Source organism: Octodon degus, unplaced genomic scaffold, assembly GCF_000260255.1.
Source record: "Octodon degus isolate 3935 unplaced genomic scaffold, OctDeg1.0 scaffold00187, whole genome shotgun sequence".
In the NCBI taxonomy this organism is placed as follows: domain Eukaryota; kingdom Metazoa; phylum Chordata; class Mammalia; order Rodentia; family Octodontidae; genus Octodon; species Octodon degus.
The window spans coordinates 3,927,983-3,940,541 of record NW_004524763.1 but is presented as its reverse complement, the minus strand read 5'-3'; the positions used below and the strand labels follow the sequence as shown (position 1 = coordinate 3,940,541).

At 39.5% G+C, this 12,559-nt stretch overlaps 1 pseudogene; it reads right to left on the bottom strand.

The window, feature by feature from the left end:
* Window positions 1–2,619: 2,619 nt before the first annotated feature.
* On the bottom strand, window positions 2,620–4,865 carry LOC101587913 (annotated as a pseudogene).
* Window positions 4,866–12,559: the final 7,694 nt, after the last annotated feature.

The window sequence follows — 12,559 nt, the reverse complement described above, 5'->3', positions numbered from 1 at the left end:
GTTGGTTACTCTTTAAAGTTCTTACGGATCTGAAATGGTTTTTAATGAATGTGTGTCTGGAATTGTCTGTCTTGACATTCCTAAGCCACTCCTTCTCTCATCTACCAGATCTTGATTTAGCAAATCTAAAACTTCATGTTGAAAATAAATCAGAAACTCCAAAACTAGTCCTTTCTCTTTCACTCAGCCTAGCATTTTAATCATGAACTCCTGCCCTTATCACCTAGAAATTTCCATTCAACCCCTGTAATCTCGAACATAGAACATCTTACTTACTTCTTTATCATTCTAAAATTCTCCTTTCTCCTGTCCTACAACACTACCAATTTTAAGATTTCTGAGCTCAGACTCTATCGGTTGTGCCCATTTTCAGTTACGCTATTATTTTCTCTAGGTCTTTTATAAAAACTATTTAATTATATGAAAAATTGTCAACCTTTCTTTTCCTTGTGATCTAGTCCATCTTCATAATTACAAAGCTGCCATCTTAGTGTATTTAGATTAGTAATATAATCTTTCAATTTATAAGCATGTAAGTGTATTGTTTAGAAATTAAATTGATTACTTAGAAGCAATGTTAAGCCTCACCATTTTAAAGATAGAACTATTGGCAACGTTAGTCTTAGCAATACTAGCTTTGCACAACTGATAGCACCTTCTAATAATTCCAGTTCAGCTAGAAAATGCGACAGAAAGAATGCGCAAAAGATTTTTTGCTTCAGAAGATATTCTATGCAATGTCTTTAACTTAGATTAAATTAAGTAGAAAAGACCCTGGTTTATCAAAGATAAAGTGTAAGTCAGAACTTGAATAGCTTAGAATGGAATGTATTAAAATCATGTATCTAATTGTGCATGTGTCCAGCTCTAGTTTATATCTTAATATCTTATCACTTTGAACTCCAAGTGGCTGAAAAACAGGGACACACTGCTATGGAATATAATATTCCAACCTCAAGAGCTTAGAGAGAGCAACCCCATTACTCACAACTTGAAAATCAGCCTCTGAGGAGACATTTGTATAGCTTACACTGAGAAGCATCCTGAGACGTAGCCGTGCTCAGAAGCTGTGCCTGCTCGTCACGTCCCGCTCTCCAGTAGAGAAGGATGCAGCAGGGCACACTGAAGCAGAGACGTGGGGGAAATGAACTTCCCGGGAAAGGAAATCTTTCAAAGCTAAAGGTTATATTCAGCTTAGACAAACAGATACTTTTGAAGATAGTGGAGTAAAAGAGGCCCTGAAATATATCCTGGGAACTTTGGTTTGGGTTAGAGATTTTTAAGAACATAACCACCACAACTGAATTCCAATGACAGCTACGTATGTAATTGAAAGTCAGTACTGTGTTGAAGAGGAGAGCCAGAAAAACAGGACTTCTAGAAGATATGTTTCAATAAAGTAGAATGCATTTGGACTGTAGTAGCTGGTTATAGAAGCCAGGTCATAGCTCTGTAAAGTGGATACTCAACAGACAGTCTCACCTGGAAGAAGAATGAGAAGGAATTTTTCCTGAGAACATCATTTGGATTTCTGAGGACTTAATGTAATTCAAGGGTGTGAAACTCTCTGGTAGGCCTTACACAGCCTCTGTGAATCCTCTTAGAGAGGACAAGAGCAGAAAGGTTTACATTCTGCAGTAGGAAATCAGCTGCACAAATTTATTCAAAAGCTCAAAGAAGGTACTGTTGTGTTACAGTTCAAAAGAAAATCTCCGCTCCTAGGCAAGTTTCTGGGAAATTAGCATTGATTTGATATCCTCAGGAAGAAAAGCACCTTTTTTATACAATGTTACTGGTCAGAACAGGGAAGAGCTGCCCAGCAGCCCTGGATAATGCTAAAAACATTCAGACAGCTGTGGGCTCTTCTAAGCATTGGGAGAAAAGCTAAATCCAGGAACTGATTTTCTCCTGAGCTCAGGCCAACAGCTGGAGCATGTTGGCGGGATTTGTGCACAGAGCAGGCAGAGTCTTTATTCATGGACTTCAAAGAATGGCCAAATACTTGGCATACTCAGTATTATGATAGTACAAATTATGTCTGGATTTTACATGTAGATTCTCAAATAATAATAGTGTTATTAAACAGTTTGCACAAATCAGGCATTTTGCTAAACTTTTAATTTATTCTTCATAGTCAACCTAGAAACACCTATCAGTCTCATTCTACAGATTAGAAAACTATGATTCAGAGAAAAATATGCAACTGGTAAATGGTAGAACAGGCATTCATACCATGTATTATTTGACTCTGGAGAATATATTCTTATAAATGTAACATATAATATCAGTTTATTGTTCTGGACAAAAATAATGTCTTCCAAGTTTGCTTTGCCATATACCAATAACACACACATACATACACACACACACACACACACACACACACACACACACACACACACACATACACACACAGGTCAACTTATAGTATTGTCTTTTTATCGTCCAAATTCTCAAACATTAGAAACCTGGTAAGGATTATATATTTAATTTTTTTTTTGAAAAGCAGCTGCTTTAATGCTTTAGGCAGTTTTACATAAAATCAGAACCCTGTGATCCATGCCTGTCCTGAAAGCTGATAGTTGCGATCCCACAGAGCCTTGCACGGCTAGAGCCCAGTCAGGGGCAGCATGGGCCTGGGTCCTTGCGCTCTGATACATGCTGCTTCCCAGTCTCTGCACTGAACACTTTTTCTATCCACATCCGCTCCAGCTCCACAGTGTCGGCAGCAAATTTCCAGATTCCCTCAGACAGTTTCTCCACAGCCATCTGGTCCTCACTGGGCAGCCCGCGGAAAGACTTCTCCTCCAGGTGTATCTTCTTCAGGCCACTCGCCTAGGCTGCCTTGGCTGAGCGCATGGGCACCAGCTTGCTGCTGCCCCTGAGCAGCTTACCCAGGAGCTTGGACGAGATGGTGAGAACATCACAGCCTGCCAAAGCCTTGATCTCACCCTTGTTGCAGAAGAAAGCACCCCTGACAATGGTCTTGTAACCAAATTTCTTGTAGTAGTTGGAGATCTTGGTAACACTCTTGACCCCAGGATCCTCCAGAGGCTCATAGGATTTCTTGTCCATGTTTGCCACATGCCAGTCCAGGATGTGCCCCACAAAGGGGGAGACAAGTGTCACACCCGCTTCAGCACAGGTCGCAGCCTGGGCGAAGGAGAAGAGCAGCGTCATGTTGCAGTAGATGCCATGTTGCTCCTCCAGCTCCCTTCCAGCCTGGATTCCCTCCCAGGTGGATGACAGCTTTATGAGAATTCTGTCCTTGCCGATTCCAGCCTCCTTGTACAGTTCAATGAGGTGCCTGACACGGACCACCATGGCGTCCTTATCAAAGGAGAGTCTTGCTTCTACTTCTGTGGATACACAGCCTGGAATCTTCAACACTTCTGCTACAAACAACAGGCAAAGTTTATCAATAGCATTTTTAATCTGGTCCTCTTGTGACCCACCTAGCTTCTTCACATAGATGATAGCCTCTTCCACCAGTTCTTGGTAGGTGGCATCTGTGCTGCAGCCAGGATCAGGGATGGGTTGGTGGTGGCATCCTGGGGCTTGTACTCATTGATGGCGTGGAAGTCGCCCGTGTTGACCACCACTGTGGTGAACTGCTTGAGCTGATCCAGCGTGGACTCCATCCCCTGCCGCTCTACCAGGGAGCCGACATGGTGAGACGCAAGCGGTAGCTACAACAGGGTTGCAGGGGCCTACACATTTCCTTTTTGAATCCTGTTTTTAGGAACTAATAATGAGAAACATAATGAGGCAAAGAAAATATCAAGGTTGCTGTAATTTCCTGTTTTAGAATTCAGAGATCACTTGATGCCTCCACTAGAAAATCACTACTATGGTCCCCACATCCCTTCTCACTGGAAGAAAAAGGTGAACAGTATCTTCTTGATGCAGGTAACAAGCCTCTGTGGCTTACCTAGATGAATACTTATAAGTACAGAACAAGTCCCAAAATACTTTTCAATACAAACATTCCTCATGCCGTCTTCACTATCTGCCAAAGCATTAGGATTTTTCCTCACTTTTCCTAGGTTCTTTTATTTGAAATATATCAGCAGGACCCTTGCAGACTGTTCATTAAGCATTTTTTGTACATATGTACAATGCCTATTTGCACCAAATCGATTTGAAAGACCAGTCACCATTTTTTCTCTCCATAAAGTGCCAGTGAAAGCAGCATACATTTGATTCAGTCATATCTGATTTTAAGCCCTCCATGTAAACAACTTTGAAAGAAATCCGTACCTTCCAGTCAGATGCTCAGTCCATCAGGATAAACTCTGAGTTCAGATGTGACCTACAGGGATGAAGAATGAGGCACGAGGCTCTCTCTGAGGAAAGACTAAGATTTGTTTAATTCCTTACTATAACAGACCAACAGAACTTTATAACAGCATGCAGGACTCCCTCCTCCAAACAAAGCCTCCCCCAGCTCTGAGACAGCGCAGGTATGGAGTCCACAAATCAAAGGTGCTGTTACAGGTAATAAAATGGAGTAGTGCACACTACTGGGTATGGACTTTGCCATCAGCACAAAACAGGCAGCTTCCCAGGTTGGGACTGTTCTGTAACCTTCATGTCCACAGTAAACCTGTCTAGTTTGCTGGAGAACAATAAAGAAAATCATGCATCTGGTTACAGTGGGTGCTGCCTGTTCTATGAGGAAAAAAGCATGACCCAAATGAATTCAACATTTATGCACCCCCTAATAATCACTGCAGCACTGGTTGCTAGAACACCCAAGTGTGACAAATTTACCTTCAGAGAAAAACCTTCTTTGTAAGTACTTCTCTGTTTGCCACAGGCTTAGCAGTGTCCTTTTTTTCTGTCATCCTATCACTTCTATCCATGTTGACCTTTCTCAATACCCCCAGTGTGTCACAGAGCAGACACTAGGGTGTTTTGTTTTCCAATCAACTAGCACTGTGACTACAGCATACTACCACAAAGTTGATGGGCAGTATTTGTTAATACTGAAACACTTAAAAATATTGAAAACACATGGTATGATCAAGCTATGTGATAGATGTTTAAATGTAAAAATTTATGACAGTAAAAGATACATAGCATTATTGTCCTCAAAATATTCCCCCTTATTTCAAACATACTGATTTTGTCATCCTTCCCTTTTTTCCTTTTTTTTTTTTTTTTTTTTTGAGGAACCAGGGATTGAACTCAGGCCCTTGCGCTTGCCAGCGAAGCTCTTATTCCACCATCTCCCCGGCCCCATCCTTCCTTTTCTAAAAGCAGTTCTGAGAGTCTTCTTCCATGAGTGTGATAAAAAGCATGATCAAAAATATAGTAAATACTATTGCTGGGCACTATTCAACTGAAAGGCATGATCCTTAAAACAGCACAGAAAAAAAAAAAAAATCCAGCACAGTATGGGCCAGGGATATAGTGCAGTGGCACAGCGCCTACGTGGCAAGTGCTAGGTCCTAAATTAAATTCCTGGTACTAAAAATAAATAAATAAAAGCACAGTGTGTCCTTGTCCACTCTATTCACTAGACCTGGCATGTACAACTTCCGACTCTTCCTCAAAGTCAAAATGACCATAAAAGGCCAACTTTTTTTAAAAAGTCATTATTTAATGTGAGAGCATTATTTGAGGGGGTTTTTATATTTAAACGGTATATTTTTTTGTCGTACATCCTCAGAACAAAAGTTATGGGAAAAAAAGGAAAGACTTTATGAGGATGATAAGCAGGATTCTTCTCTCTGCATCAAAGGATGCCATCCACCTCTTAGCATTCAATACATAAATCCCTTATCATATGACCCTGTGTTCGCGCATCACCCATACCACAGAGATTCACCCTCCTGCCACATAGATGCTCAGGGGAAAAGGTAGGAGGACTTGGGGGTCACTTCCCTTCTTCCTTCCCAGTCCTTTCATGACCTTCCTTTTCTATTCTGGAGTCATTCATGGAGAGCCTTCTACCAGCCACTGGAAACTGGGCCCAAGAACCCTCCCAGAATCACCAAAGCCAACCACACCAGCTTTCATCATTCTGCAATAATAAGATCTATTATGAAATAAGATCAAACTGAGGCTTCCTTAAAAGATTCAGGAAATCCCAGCTGTCACCTCTGAAACCCTGGGGCCATGTAACTTATAGTACATCACAGTCACTGTATTGTTACTTTAGGGAAGTAGTTAAGATCCTAAAGTATGAAAGCATACACATGGGGGAACAGACTTTCACGAAATCTCAAAATAGAAGAACTGGATAGTCTTTGAAGATGTTTGAAGTTTCAGGATGAAATATCATAGACACAGAGATACTTGTTATGCAGGGATTGTTCAAGTGGAAGGTAAAAGTAGAATTCAAGTTTTTAAAAATACCAATGCCTGAGAGATAACTGCTCTTCCAAGGGTTATATTATAGTGAGTATAATTTGAGCCAATATTTAAAATTAGATCAGCAATTTTAGATTATGTACCTTTCCTTTAGAATGTATATCTCACCACCACTCCAGGGAAGTGTACCTGGATGCCACATGAGGGAAGCTTGTAGGTTTCCAGCCTTACAGAAGTTCAGCTGCCAGACACTGGGGTCCTTTAGCCCTTCAGATACCAGTTCGAGTTCTCCTCTGCTGAGTTACTCCATAACACCTTTGTCCCAGTTACTCTTCTCTCATGGCTGAGACAAATACCTGACACTCAAAATGAAGGAAGGAAAAGTTTATTTAGCTCACAGTTACTGGAGGTTTTAGTCCATACTCAGATGGCTCCAAGCCATACTATTTTGAGAGTACCTTCTTCCCCAAACATCTCCTCTCTGCCCGAGGTGGCCTCTATCACAGAGGCTGCTACCCCATGCTACAGGGTCCCAAGGAGAGACTGGAGTACCACCATGTCCAGGATGACCTGCTCCGCACCTCTGGAAGGCAACCCGCCTTGGTCTTCTGCCCCTACCCCTCAAGCCTTGAGCCTCAAGCCTCATGCTGCTCCTTGAGCCGCGTCCTCCCCTGACTTATGTGAGGCTTTGGAAGGACAACTAGAAACAAACCATAACAGCCTTCGTTGCCAAGAGGGGAGACAGCATATAGAATATTGTTGATTCTGATTATCTCCATCATGCCCATACACCTACACTAAGGCTCAGAGGAGAGTTTAGAGTAACACTGGCATTTAACACTTATTAAATTTGCAAAAGTTCTAAAAAAAAAATGAAAATGTGACTGTCATGTAACTCAACGATGGGAGAGTAGCTATTCATTGAATATTTCAGAGATCAAATAGGGCTAAAATTAATAATGCAACTCGAGTCTTTCAATTGTCAAAACACTGCAGAAGAAAATGAAGTTGAACTCTTAAACTGAGAAGTAGGAAGACATGACTAAAATGTAGATCTGAAATGGGTCTAGTCTAGTCTTCATATATTAGGCACTTAAAGAATTAGTTCAGTCAATATGTGTTCATTGCAGGAAATAATATCTTAATACTCTGGCTTTATGGACATATCTGATTCACATATTTACTTCCCAAGATGCTAGATGTGATACATATTCTCTTTGCCTGTCCATCACTGATGCAGAAATGCCACCCCAGTGTAGAAGGACCCATGGCCTTCCAGATGTTTTCTGTGTCTTCCTCTTGGTTCTGTTTTCTAATATCTCTACAGTCTTCAGTTTCCTGCAGTGTTCTCTTAATGACCACTCTGGAAAACAGACAAGGTAGGTAATCCTTCTGCCTCTTTAAGGATGAGGAAAAGAGCTAAGAGGGCCAAGAGTAGCATCTTATGAAGGACTGTCAGATCTGTGCATTACATTACACGACTTCCTGCTCCCATCAGATCCCACTGGGTCCCCTGTTAGCCCTGACCTTGTTGAATCAGCCAGCTCTACCTGCAGGAGCCAGATCTCACCCCCATTCTGTGTCTCTGAACAATATCCTGCAGTGCATTCTTCATGGTTCCTTAAAGACCCTGGGAGAATCAGGCGCCATTGCCCCTGAGGACAGGTAACTCAACAGCACAACTTTGACCTTGCTCTCTCCCCTTTCTGTCTCCCTCTTCTCAGGGCCTTCTCCCTTATCCACTTCCCAAAAGAACGAACTCACATGAAAGATTTATCTCAGCCTTTGCTTCTCATGGGGACTCTCATTTAAAATAGGATACTAACGTATTCTCTAATTTCTAGTCTGTTTTTCTTATTACCCAATTAATCACCAGACCTAAAATTCAATATTTATACTTTTTTTTTCCATTTCCAATCACAAACAAAGGCTATAAGATTTAATATATGAAAACCAACTCTATGCTTTGACTGTGCTGCATACATCAGTTAGTTAGAATTGGAAATTGAGGCTAACTTTAAGGCAGTAATTGTTTAAGAAATATGCATATGGAAAAATGAAAAGAAACACATAAGTTGCCCTTCTGTAGATGACATGAAAGCTGGAAGTAGCTATCTTTACCCAATGACATTTTAGATTAGAAAACTTCCACACCTATGAACTTCCAAGCTGGTTCCTTTTCATTCTTCTTTTTCTAATAGAAATTATTTCTTGTGAGTTCTTATTTTAACTACATTGACAGTTTATTTTATACAGTCCCACTGAATAGAGAAAACAGAACTGTATCTTTATAGCTGCAAGGTTCGTAATAATACTAATAGCAATATTTACAGACGTAGTGAAACATACAAATATGGACTGATAGAGGTTTGCCTTTCAAAAATTTACTTGTGAAATATGGTTATTCAGACTTACTTGGTTCTGATACACTAATAATTTGATGAAATAATAATGAAACCTTGCAGATGATATACCATGTTTCTATCTGTATAACAGCACAAGATTAAGAAAAAAATGCTGAACATAAAACTATTCTTGATTTGGAAAGGACAAATTCAAACACAAATGATCATCCAAAGGGATAATTCTATTTGTTCTGTGCAGACCATCAGATCACTTGGCCATTCTGCTTCTGACATAAAAGCCAATGCAGATCACTTCAAAATATTTGACAGTTCCTAGATATCAAGAATCTTGCACATAAACATTGTTGTGATTGCTTGTCACCAAAGATTGAAATGCAGTGTGTTTGGCTATAAATATGAGGGAAAAAACTAAACTTCTGGATCTTAGATACATTGCCTACAGTGTTTATCACCTGGAAGAATTGATTGAATTTATCCTGTGACTTTGCTAAGGAACACCTATGCAATCTATAACAAGTAGCCAAGGAGCCCACTTCTCAAAGTAAAAAATAGAGACATGCATAAATTCTATGAACTGAGCACCAAGAATTAAACACATGGTCAGTAACTTGACAAAATTATTAAAGACCATTTGACTGTAGTTTGTTGAAAAACAAGAGCAGGTCACTTTAGTTTAAAAACTTCAAAAGTGAAAGGGATTTCCAAATTGCTTTTAATTTGTCAGGAAAAAAATTCATATCTGATGTTTTAAAATTGCTCCTACATCTTTTCTTCTCTGACTGTTTGAGGGTCAGCTGCCATAATGAACAATACAGAAAGGACATGGACCAGGAAATTCAAGACAATTGATTACCTCAAAATAAGCTAATGATCACTGGTGGCCTTCATTCAGGGAAGGCAACAGTACCCGAGACAGAAATTCAGGAAACACTAGTCCAACTGTGCACAACTACACCAGATACCCTCTTTGTATTTGGATTCAGAAACAATTTTGGGGATGGAAAGTCCATTTTTGCTATGTTTTATGGTTTCTTGGATTAGTGTAAAAAAATTGAAGACACAGCCTACATGAGAAGATAAAAACTAAAGCACATAGTGATGGAATGTAAGAGCAAGATGAAAAAAGTAAGAAGAGGCAAAAGCCAACATCAGTACTGGCAAAAAGCAGAAGTAAAGATTCTGCTTTACCTGAATTTGTTGTGCAAAATTTTCCACAAAATTAATACACAGCAAAATACTTTTATGTAAAAATTCTCTTGAAGCTCTGAAACTGACTTGTTTTTGTTTTTTGTTTTGTTTTGTTTCTGCAATTTATTCTACAAAATGACATACCTTTGTTTTTACAAACTCACTCCTTGACTTCATATTTCACTAGGACATAAGTTCTCATACACATTTTTCATGGCTTCTTTAGTCTCCAATATTATCATCAGAATTTAATTGCTAGGGCTGGAGAGATAGCTCAGCTCTCTAAGCACTGTCCTGGCAAGCACAAGGATCCAGGTTCAATCCCTGTTACCACATATTATGCCCCAAAACTAGGTGTAGTGGTGCATGCCTGTAATCCCAGTGCTGGGGAGGCTGAGACAGGATGATCACTATGAGTCCAAGCTGCGTAGTGACACCCTGTATTAATTAATTAATTGATTAATCAATCAATCAATTAATAGAAAAAAATAAATTGCTACTTATCTGTCTAGTTTGGTAAAATCAAAGTTAGGGAGGTACTATAGGCAATTTACTTAAATCCTATTGGTGAATTCATAATAACCAACCACACTACATACTTTTTAAAAAGTTAGAGAGGCAACAATGAGAAAAGACTACTACATGTTGCAAATGGCTATACATGGCAGTCATGCTTTAATGGTGCAGGTAAACAGAAGGATTCAACAAGGTCTAATAGGACCAAGAGCAGAAAAATCTCCTTTAATCCCATGATAAGGCTAAGGTGTCAGCTTGTAGCAACAGGGTGGACTTTATTGGATATGCATTATGAAATCTTCATTCTGTAGGAAATTACATACTTGCTCTGGAAACAGGGCAATTATGTGAAATGTTAATGAATACTTTTAGACAAAAGAAGTGTCAAAATAGCAAAGTGGGATTGGATTTTATGAGAAGGTTAATTTCTCAAGTCAGCATAAAAAGCAAAACACTCACAAAGTCAAAATTACCTCTAAAAATTTCTTATGGAAATCTCTTACCACATTAAAGAGAACACAGAAGTACCTTAAGTCCAAAATGCTGCTTTTATTTGAGGGCTTTTTTTTGCAAAGCACAGAAACTCTACTATTTTTTAGTTGTGATTATTATTTTTTAGTTGAGAACCCACTGTAGTTGGCTTACATTTAAGGGCTATGTGGTACTAAAAATATCTGTTTCAAAGCAGTGTGTTCCTAATCACTAAGAAATACTTTTGGGGCTGGGGAGATGGCTCAGTAGAATAAGCGCTTCCCTGGCAAGCACAAGGGTCTAAGTTCAATCCCTGGTTCCACTAAAAAAAGAAAGAAAGAAAAGAAAAGAAAAGAAAAGAAAAGAAAAGAAAAGAAAAGAAAAGAAATACTTTTATTCACAATGACATAGTATTAGAAAGTCACAGAACACCATGTGATGTCAATTATCTTTAAGATTTGCTGAAGTCTTTTTACATAAAGATGAAAGCAATAGCACTGAAGTCATTCCTTACTCTAAGCTCTGGGTATTTAAGGGGGTTGCTTTCCAGGTGGAAAAAAAAGCAGACAGGGAGTTTCCAGTAACAATAAAGAAAATCAGAAAAGTCTCAGAATGCTGCCTTTGACCTATTACTAATATGACTCTAGGTCAACATCCACATCCGTCTCCTCCGTCGGAAGTGGCAGTTTAAATTATTGACTCAGCTACAGGAATGAAGATTCTCTGACTCAAAACTAAGTCAAAAGTTTGAGTCAGTTTTGAGTATGATCTTCCTCACCCAGCAAAACTCCATTTGAGTCTCATAATTATTTGTAAATGATTTATTTTAGACAATTGAAGATTTAAATTTCCAAAACTATAGGACAATATCATAACTAGTGTATAGATAATTTGCACTGCCATAACAAAGTACCACAGGATAGCTGCCTTGAAGAGCAGAAATGTATTTCTTCATAATTCTTGAAGCCAGAAGCCTAAAATCAAGATGTCTTCAGGGTTGCTTCTCTAGAGGCCTCTCTGCTTGGCTTCTAAGTGGTTTTTTTCTGCCTGTATCTTCATAGGATCATTACTCTGTATGAGTCTTCATCCAAATCACATCTTCTTCTAAGACATATTGTATTATAACCTACTCTAATGGCCTCACTTTAATTTAACTACATGTTTAAAGTCTTATCTCCAGGATGGGAAGATAGCTCAGTGGTCTAAGCACCTACCCAGCAAGCACAAGGACCCAGGTTTGATCCTTAGTGTTAAATGTTGTGCTGTATGCCTTACAAGCAACCAAAATGGGACACGACCCAAATTTTCTGATCAAGGAGATTATGGGGCCAAAGAGGAAAGTGATCGATGATGTAGAGTGTGCCTAAGGAGAGTCACATGAAGAGAAGACATTCTCTCGGGCTTTCACAGAGAGCACACTGGCCAAGCAATGGTCGTGACTCATCCACATGGTTGACCCTGACAGAGGATCTACAATCTGAGGTACAGAATTTCAGGAAAAATCCTGAGGGGATTTCACTGACCTTTTCATACCCAAAAGCTACAACTCTTGTTGCATAGGTCCTGCTTTACCTTGGTCTTAACCATCCAGCAGAAAAGTATAAAAATGAAGTATAAGAAGTAAAGCCATGCTGTTATGTTGAGCTGTAGGGGACTCAGGTCAACAATTTCTGACATTGCCAGTGAAGCAGAAGACCCAA